An 8680-nucleotide genomic window follows, 5' to 3' on the forward strand; every position below is an offset into this window, starting at 1 on the left:
TTGAGCTTCTATCCATTTTGTGAACTTGTCTATGATGACAAGCAAGTGGGTGTAGCCTCCGGGTGCCTTCTTGAGAGGTTCAACCAGATCGAGCCCCCAAACCATGAATGGCCATGTGATGGGGATCATTTGGAGTGCTTGGGATAGGAGGTGAGTTTGCCGAGCATAGTACTGACACCCTTCACAGGTGCATATGATCTGCTCGACGTCGGCTACTGCAGTGGGCTAGTAGAAGCCCTGTTGGAATGTGTTTTTGACTAGGGTTCTAGATGTGGCATGGTGATTGCATATCCCACCATGGATATCGCTCAGCAAATGCTTCCCCTATTCGATGGGGATGCAGCACTGTAGGATCCCAGTGTGGCTTTGCTTGTAGAGTTCGTTCTCCACAAGAACAAAGGACTTGGCGTGACGAGCAAGCCATCAAGCTTCTGTCTTATCCATCGGTAGTGTGTCCTAGAGGAGGTAGTCGAGGTAGAGTACCCTCTAGTTGACCAGAGGTTCGAGCTCTATTGTGGGGTCTTCTTTGAGCTCCATGACTTTGGGACCTGACAGAGCCGACGGTTGGTCAGCCCCTGAGGCAGAATTGGGGGATTGTTATTGGCCTGTTCTGACCCCTTGTAGCAGACCGAGGGCTTGTGTTGGTCATTGGCAAAGACACTCATTGACACCGGCTCTTGGTTGGATGCTGCCTTCATGTTGAGGCACCTCAAGATGTGATTGAGCTCAAGGCCATCGAACTTGTCTTCCAGTCGTCAGACTTCTCGATAGTATGCAGCCATCTTGGCATCGTGGTAGCTTGACTCCTTCATGACTTGATCGATGACTAGCTAGGAGTCTCACCGAACATCGAGACATTAGATGCCCAACTCGGTGGTGATGCATAGGCCGTTGATGAGCGCCTCATATTCAGCCACATTATTTGAGGAGGGGAAATGGAGACAAACCATGTACCTCATGCGTACCCTAAGGGGCAACATGAAGACTAGCCCCTTATTAGCACCCTTCTTCATCAGTGATCCATCGAAGTACATCATCTAGTACTCTTAATCGATGACTACCGACGGCATTTGGACCTTGGTCCACTCCGTGATGAAATTAGCTAACACCTGGGACTTGATGGTCATCCAAGGGGCATACGATATGCCTTGATCCATCTGCTCAAGTGCCCATTTCGTGGTTCTCCCCATGGCATACTAGCTTTGCACGCCCTCACTGAGGGGGAAGGATGTCACAACCGTTACTGGGTGTGACTCGATGTAGTGGTGTAGCTTCCTCTTTATGATAAGGATAGTGTACAGGAGCTTCTAGATCTAGGGGTAGTGGGTCTTTGAGTCAGATAGGACCTCACTGATGAAGTACATAGGTCACTATACTTTGAAGGCAAGCCCCTCTTCTTCCCGCTCGACTACCAAGGCAATGCTGACCACTTGTGTGGTGGCCACGATGTAGAGTAGAAGGTGTTCTCCCTCAGTGGGAGGAACCAGGATTGGGGCCTTTATCAGGAGCTGCTTAACCATGTCAAGTGCTTCCTAGGCCTCGGACGTCCATTTGAAGTGATCAGCCTTCTTCAAAAGTCGATAAAGGAGGAGACCTTGTTCACCGAGGCGTGAGATAAAGGGGCTGAGTGCAACGAGGCACCCTATAACTCATTGCACCCCCTTTATATCCTGAATTGGACCCATCCTTATAATGGCTGAGATCTTCTCCAGGTTGGCCTTGATGCCATTCTCAGAGATGATGAAACCAAGCAGCATGCCCCTCGGGACCCCGAAAACACACATCTCGGGATTGAGTTTGATGCTGTTTGCTCAGAGTTTGGCAAAGGTCTGCTCAAAATTGGCTATGAGGTGGTCAGCCTGTTTGGTTTTAACCATGATGTCATCCACGTAGGCCTCAACAGTCCACCCGATGAGGTCCCCAAAACACTTGAGCATACAACACTGGTATGTAGCCCCAGCATTCTTTAGATCAAACGGCATTGTTGTAATAGAACCGACCAAATCATAAGAACGTAAGTACAAAAACAATCATCGAAGCGATCAAATTCCTGTACTTAAGCTCCCATAATCCCGGTAGTCTGGAAATCATGAAGGATTTCAACCAACTCTCGACATACAAACCAAGATCGTAGTGATTCAACACAACACATCATCCATTACAACATTTCATAAGTAGCATTCAGATTACATCCATCAGAGTGCGAATAAAATATTACAAACTAGGTTCAAATTTGCGGAAGCAACATAGTTTAGTACATAACTTCATAGTTTCAAATACATTGCCAGATCTTAGTCATGTCCCACAAAAGCATCATTAGGTATGAGAACTAGTAGAGACCGTGCCCAATGGTCTAGTCTTCATCTCCAGCTAGGAGAAGGCAGTACTTGCAGCAACCAAAGTAGAACTGGTCATCTGCAACAGGTAGGAGATAAACCCTGAGTACGAGAAGGTACTCAGCTAGACTTACCCGTCAAAACTAGAAATAAAGGACACCAAGGATTATGCAAGGCTTTTCAGGTGGGCTAGCTTGACACAGTTGCATAAAAGAGCTTATGATTATAGTAACCAATTTAAACTTAGCATCAAGCTTAACATCATTTACCTGTCCACTAGATTAGCACCTATACTAGAGCACTCACTTATTAGGAGCAAACGATATTAACCATAGCAGGTATAATAAGGCTGTCATCATCATATCATCATTTCTGAACCATTATGTTATTTAGTGTATCTACATTGGAGATAAGCCCGTCAAGTTCTCACTAACTAGGAGAGACGGCGACTCAAATCGAATTACAACTTAGCTGAGGGGGTATTCCTAACTCTCACCCTGACATACTTAGCAAGGGTAGCCGTGGGTCACCTTTGGGACAACTCAAGAACCAAATTCGTAGGTTCGATCAGCACCAGCACTCTCAGGGATTACCCTTTTGCCAGGACGATCAGGACTTTTAAATCACCTGCCCTTGGACTCATGCCTATGGCTCCCTTCCGAGGCATACTTTATACTTATCGACTCCCGGTCTGAGGTGAGCTACTCGGCTTCATGGTCGGTCTCCAGACCCAGCCAACTAAGAGAGAGCCATGCGTTCAACATGAATAGGAAAGGCTCCAAGATTCAGTCCTTAATCGACACAGATGGAGTCACTACAAACTGACAAGCCTCCGCCCGGTCTCCATTTCAAATTAAGACTGGTTCTTTTCCACGATAGCAAATATAGCCAATCGTGCCATATGTATCTTCCTATATCTCACAGATGACAGGAAATCACCTGACTTCTACCATGTTAAAGCAGGGCTAAGCACTACACGAGCCTGAGCTACATAGGATTCAGGGTAACAATATCTAGACAAGGATTGGGTAACCAATGCAGTAAGTGTTTGCATCCAACACCTAAACTTAATGCAACAATATATGTAATAATAATACTATAACTGCATTTCGGAAATTAGGAGGCTTAATATGCTCCGGGGCTTGCCTTTCACAAAGTTGCAAGGATGGTGATCCGGGCACTCAACGGCGACCTCGTCTGGCACTTCTCCTGAAGGCTGCTCCTCCTGAATCTCCAGTGTTGGCTGCTGCTGCTCGCTCGGTTCCTCGAATTCCAGCAGGGTCACTCCTTCCGATACACCTATTGCATGCCGATGCACAAGATAAATATCATGGATGCATAAGGAATGACATGATGCTCAATGATGAATGAATCACAGTAAGTGTTTACCGAAAACATCACTGGACACTCGTTTACCGAGTAAGACTAGCCCTATTCAAATCACTTTAAAAGAGGTATCTAATTTAACTTGAAGAACAAGATCAACTTACCTAACTTGCATAACCTAAGATAAAGATGCTCATCTTTAGTTAAAGGCCTAACACCTAGGAACATTACCACAAACTTAGAAATAGTAAAGGTATACATAATTTAACATTTAAAGTTTCATATGCATACAATTAGTCCCTTAATTCAATCACAACCAGAGTTCTACAATTCCAAATGACTTGTATGAGGACATTCTGGAAAGCTTATGAAATTTTCTACAAATCAATGGTAAACAGCAAAGCATGATTCTTATGTTAACCAAATCAATTTCCAGTAAACCTAGAATCTGTCCAGAAATGACAGGGTTACTAACTTAATTATTTAATGATGATGTAAAAGCCTAATTTGACCAAACCAAGTTTACCAACTTGTTGCACATACTAGAGGAACACTAGAAAGTATAGTGCTAACATCTAAATAAATTATTTAATATCTTTTTCCAATTTATTTAGTTAATTAGGTGATTAAAGCAATATATAGTAAAACTATTCATAAAAATCTACAAAAATTACAGTAGCTATCTCATGCTTCACATAGACTACCATAAAAATTTCAAAGCCATTGAGCAAGCAAAACTTGCTGTATCCAAAATAACAAGTGGCATGTCCATTTTTAGCATAATTAGGAAACCCTAATGAAAAGTGTCAAGCAACAGATTTCTCATTTTTCCTAGCATCATTCTAGCATAAGAACCTTACTCACCAAATTTTACCTATACTGGATCTATAGAAAAATTATGAAAATTCACACAAGATCCATCCATTGATAAAAAGAAATTCTATAACTCAAAAACTATACATGCACTAACTCTGAAATTTTAACCAGAGCTTCTACTAAGCAATAATAGATTACCCACAAAATTTCATAATTTTTGGACCATAGAAACTCAATATAAAATTCAAACAAGTTTGCATGCATCTAAAAACACATTTCAAAGTCCTATTTCATTCATCCAAAATTTCTAAAACATGTGCTCATATAATATTTTTATTAAATACTAGACATTACTAGGAACTCAACAAAATTGGAACCATAGCATTTGGAGCTACCAATTAGGAGATACACATTTTTGAAGCATGCACACAATTCTGTGAAAAATAAAATAAACAAAACCAAAAACAAGAAAATCAACTTCGCAACTAGGCCGGCCCGAACAGATCCGGCGGCCCGCGAAGCCCACGCCCGCATACGCCAGCGCAGCCCAGAAGCAGCGCAGCCCAAGTCAGGCTCTCGCCTCTGCACTTCAGTGGCTGACGATGGGGACCTGCACGTCAGTGAGAGAAACAGGGGAGGAGGAACGAACGACGGCGTAGTTCGTCGCCGATGGCTTCTCCGGCGAAGGCAACGGTGCCAACGTGTTCGCCTCACCCAAGCGCACCTAGGGGAACCAATTATTGTAGCTTGTGACTTAGCTAGAGGGGGTGGTGATGGCCACGGCGGTGCGCGGCCATGGCATGGCCGGCTCCAGCGAGGCTACGGCATCATGGCCCTAGTGGCACACTCAACGAGCTTTAGCATCACCCACAGAGGCCAGTGCAAGGGAGAGAAGGGGCGATAAGGGGCTCGAGCAGCACGGCCACGTGCGAGCTCGGTCGGCGGTGGTCATGGCGACCCGGTGGAGCCGCGCTCACCAGGAGGTCTACCTGAGGCAAAAATGGAGTGGCGGTGGTGTTGCATGCATACAGAAGTTCACGGTGGGGCTGTGGCTTGGATGAATTGGTTAATGGCACTCGGTGTTGGTGGATTTGGCTCAGCAGTGTCATGGTGTCCCGATCGCCGTGCTCATAGAGGAAGGGGACGACAGTGAGGGAAATGGCGAGACACAGTGAGAGTGGCAAGGAGTTGGCCTTCTTCTGGAGCTCGGGCGCGCAATGTGGAGCCTTCGGCAGAGCCTGCGTGCCACGCAGCGAGCGTTGCCTGAGCCGGTCAGCCACTGTGCTCACTGAACATTTTCAGAAACGTTGTGATTCAGTCATCGATTGATCCGACTGACAGCAAATATTCCTCGTGTCAACACGGCTAAACCAATGACCCTTGGCAAAAACTATGTACATGAAATTTGTAGGTGTACCATCCATCTACAATTTCTTTTCAAGGACCATGACCTAATTCTCCATGGATCAGCAGATACATCAAGCCAAAGTGGGCTTGATCTAACTGAAATTGCAGTTAAGACTTAGCATATTTTTTAGTGTTGAAATCAGCATGAAATTTTGACTTGTGGGCCATGTTTGAGCATATTCTAACCATTTTCATGAAATGATCATAAAACAACTTTTGTTACTTAATAAATTAGCTACAACTTTGGTAAAGAGTGCACAGCCATGCAATGTTTCCAAGTTGGTCTTTTGAATCAGTCAAACAGTGACACTCCAAGGGTTATTAAAAGTCAAACCTTCACTTGAGGGCATTTTGGTCATTTTGATCTACATGAACAATGTCCCAACAAGTGTAGTTAAGGTGTAATAGACCATAATCAACCACTTTACAAAATTGTTATACCAACTTTTAATGATCACATGTAATAAAGCAACTAAAACAAGCAATTCACTCATATGTTGCAATGCAATGTTTCACATGTTGCATGACTTTGTTGTTATCCTATACTTGTCATATTACTACCATGTTGCCATGTTTCAAAGTATGAGAATTTCATGTTATATTCACATGTTGCACTACTACCATTCTTAGCAATCAAGCATGAAACACACACAATTGAAAATGTTGCATATGCATGTTTCAGTAACAATGACATGCTAAGATAGATGATGCACATGTTTATGAAATGAAATGCAATTAGTGGAAGCCAAATACCTAGGGTGTTACAGCCTTCCCCCCTTAGAAAAATCTCGTCCCGAGATTTGGAAAGCGTACCATTTAGTATAGAAAGTTGGACGATTTTCTTTTAAATAATCTTTCCGCTCCCTTGTTGCATCCCGTTCACTATGATTACTCCAAACTACCTTGTATAACTTAACCACTCATGTACGAGTCACTCTTTCTTGAGTATCTAGAACTTGCATGGGCTTCTCCTCATAAGAAAGATCAAATTTCAAGTTGACTTTCCTTGTTGCTATTCTTTCCTCGGGAATACGAAGACACTTCTTCAGCTGGGACACATGGAATACCGGGAATATAGCTCCCATCTCACGGGGTAGATCGAGCTTATAGGCTACTCTTCTACTTTTCTCGATAATGCGGTAAGGTCCAACATATCGAGGCTCAAGCTTCCTTTTAATTCCAAAATGTTTTACTCCTTTCATAGGGGATACCTTCAGATAAACATGATCACCTACTTCAAACTCAATAGGTTTTCTTCTCTTGTCAGCATAGCTCTTTTGTCTAGCCTGAGTGGCAGTCATATTCTTCTGTATAGTTCAGACTTGCTCTTCAGCTTCTTTTACAAAATCAATACCATAGAATCTTCTTTCCCCGGGTTCCACCTAGTTCAAAGGAGTTCTACACTTGCGACCATAAAGAGCTTCAAAAGGAGCCATTTTGATACTCTCTTGATAACTGTTGTTATAAGAGAATTTAGCGAGAGGTAACTAGTCCTCCCAAGAGCCTTTGCAAGAGATAAGACAAGCCCTAAGCATGTCTTCAAGAATTTGATTAACACGCTTAGTCTATCCTGATGTTTGCGGATGATAGGCAGAACTACAGATTAGATGAGTGCCAAGGTTCTGATGTAAACACTCCCAAAAGCGAGCCGTGAATTGCGGTCCTCTATCAAAAACAATGGATTTGGGGACACCATGGAGATGTACCACTTGTTGAAAATAAATCTCAGCATAATTGTGAGGGTGATAGGTAGACTTGACCAGAATAAAGTGAGCGGATTTAGTTAGCCGATCTACGATAACCCAGATGGAATCACAACCCTTTTTGGTAGTGGGTAATCCAATAATAAAATCCATGCTAATTTCTTCCTACTTCCAGCCAGGAATAGAGAGTGGCTGCAATAATCCAGGCCTTATGTGAATAGCCTTGACTCTGCAACAGTTATCACACCTTGCCACGTAAGCTACGATTTCTTTCTTCATCTTGGTCCACCAATAATATAGCTTGAGATCTTGATACATTTTACTGCTACCAGGATGGATGGACAATTTAGAAGAATGGGCTTTAGCCATAATTTGATTTCTAAGTTCTTTGTCTTTGGGTACCACAAGCCTATCATTAAACCAGAGAATTCCCTTGCCATCGACCCTAAAGTGCTTGGTTTCTTTCTCTTTCATCTTTTGCTTGATGTGAAACACACCCACATTAGTCTTCTAGAGTTCGATAATTCGACTTCTAAGAGAGCAATCCATAGTGATATTGTGGAGTACCACAGGATGAAGGAGGTGTGCCAGATGAAAGTCTTCATTAACTAAGGAATTGCCAATAGGCCTTTCTGCTTAAGGCATCAGCAACCACATTTGCCTTACCAAGATGGTAGTGCACTTGAAGGTTGTAGTCTTTGATTAATTCTAACCATCATCATTGACGCATGTTCAACTCGAGTTGAGTAAGATGTACTTGAGGCTTTTATGATCAGTATAGATGTTGCACACATTACCCAGCAAGTAATGTCTCCAAATCTTCAGGGCATGAACAATCACGGCTAGCTCTAAGTCATGGGTAGGATAGTTGACTTCATGCTTTCGAAGCTGGCGCGAAGCATAAGCAATTACTTGGCCCTCCTGCATAAGAACACACCCAAAACCGGTGCCACATGCGTCACAGTAGACATCAAAAGGCTTCTCGATGTCAGGTTGGGCCAATATAGGAGCAGAGGTTAGTAAGGTCCGCAAAGTGTGGAAAGCCTCTTCACACTTCGGAGTTCACACAAACTTCTCATCTTTTTGAAGCAT

Source organism: Miscanthus floridulus, chromosome 1, assembly GCF_019320115.1.
Source record: "Miscanthus floridulus cultivar M001 chromosome 1, ASM1932011v1, whole genome shotgun sequence".
Taxonomy (NCBI): domain Eukaryota; kingdom Viridiplantae; phylum Streptophyta; class Magnoliopsida; order Poales; family Poaceae; genus Miscanthus; species Miscanthus floridulus.